A 1,648-nucleotide genomic window follows, 5' to 3' on the forward strand; every position below is an offset into this window, starting at 1 on the left:
CAACGTCACTCTAAGTGAAAAACTAGGTTCCAGGTTCGTCTACTGGAGGTAGTGGCAAATTGCAAGACACATACAACTGGAGAGTGCAAAATCAATGAGGTGTATTTATATTTACAATATATACAAATTGTTTCACAGCTTTAAAGTCCAGTTCCTTAAACCAAGGAAGTCTCTGTCGGTGACGGAAGGGAAAAAACAAAAATAGTCATTTAGTTCCAGCTGTGAAGTGGTTGGTTGAATTTCCCGGTTTGGAGATGTTTCCTCAGATTATGGGTGACTTTCTGAATCCTCTATGGTTAGCTCGCCAGTCCGGTCAGTATACAAAAACCAGACGATTCTTAATGTGTCCCAGATCCTTCAGTTACTCCGAGCGGGGGTGGGATCTGGAACACACCTGGCCTGCGAAAACAGGCCCGACAATCAATGTACATGTACATGCATTTCTTAATAATCGAATCTGAGCCTACATAATTACATGCAATTTCAATCCAAATGTGTTTTTATGTAGGTGTGTAATCACAGGCTGGGAGGCTAGCGCTAGCATTCTAGCTCCCGAGCAACACTTACCAGTTCCTCTTTTGACAAACAGAGATCGTTTCAGCGTTCAGATGAGCGACCATATGTCTGTAATTTAACAGAGGTATACGATTGATGTATAATCGACATTCAAAAGCAAAACCGCTTTGGGAACAACACCCAAGCCTACCTGCACGTCAAAGTCCCACAGCGTCTGCTACCCAAGGTGCGATTTAGCAGCAATATAAGCGGTGGCTGTCAATTTAGGACTGACGTGCAGCTGTCGCATGACGTTAAACCTTCGCGAGAACAACCCTGCTCTCGCCCGGTTAGTGTCGAAAAAGTAAAAAGGAGGATTTTTTAAATTAGATCTTTAAATAAAACAAAATAAAATTAGATTTAACAAAATAGAAAATAAAATAACTAAACTACATCTAATATAGAAAAATTATCCTGGTTACAAAAGACATCTAATTTTCATTTTCTTTTGGGCTCAATTAAATAAATTGATTTTCAGTCATAAGAACATGATCTGAGTCACTTTTGTTTCAAAACGTTTGTTATATTCAACCAAGTTTAAGAAAAAATAAAAGCTGATTTGCATGAAGCACAGTTGGCTTTTCAGTAAAAGTTTCTTGGTTTTACTGTTGTTAAAACTTGGTTTTAAAATTACAGACACTTTTTGTTGTACTTTACTTTTTCTTGCATAAGAAAATTATGCTGGTAACAATTTTTACCCTGATTACAAATTAAAAGTCTCTATGTGCATCTCCGGGCCAAATGGGGGCCGTACAAAATCATTACAGGGGCCATTTGTGGTCCTGGGCCGCACTTTGGACACCTGTGCTTTAAATGAAAGGATTTTTTTTAAGAGCTCATCTTTTGGATAGAGTTCCAGTAGTAAAAGAATCTATTAATTTGAGAGGATTTAAGTAATCACTGCGTTTTTGGGGAGCTCACAAAAATGTCAGAATGTGATGCAGCAGTCTGTAGCTCGGGCATCTTTCCTGCTCTCACTCCATTTCAACGCTGCTCTTAGTTGATGAAACTCAACATGTGCTTTATAAATCCAATTTGTCTGTGTATTTCCAGGTAGGGCACTGTGTGTCGGCCCCGCGCCTCGGCCACGGTG

The 1,648-nt window shown here is 39.4% G+C and overlaps 1 long non-coding RNA gene across 1 annotated transcript; it reads right to left on the reverse strand.

Annotated features, from left to right (window-relative positions):
- Positions 1–251: 251 nt before the first annotated feature.
- Positions 252–768, reverse strand: LOC114136940 (uncharacterized). Its single transcript, XR_003593891.1, has 3 exons — positions 707–768; positions 568–624; positions 252–399 (listed from the first exon to the last, which is right to left on the reverse strand). It is a non-coding gene; the product is annotated as an uncharacterized LOC114136940 (long non-coding RNA).
- Positions 769–1,648: the final 880 nt, after the last annotated feature.

This window comes from Xiphophorus couchianus, chromosome 21 (genome assembly GCF_001444195.1).
Source record: "Xiphophorus couchianus chromosome 21, X_couchianus-1.0, whole genome shotgun sequence".
Lineage (NCBI taxonomy): Eukaryota > Metazoa > Chordata > Actinopteri > Cyprinodontiformes > Poeciliidae > Xiphophorus > Xiphophorus couchianus.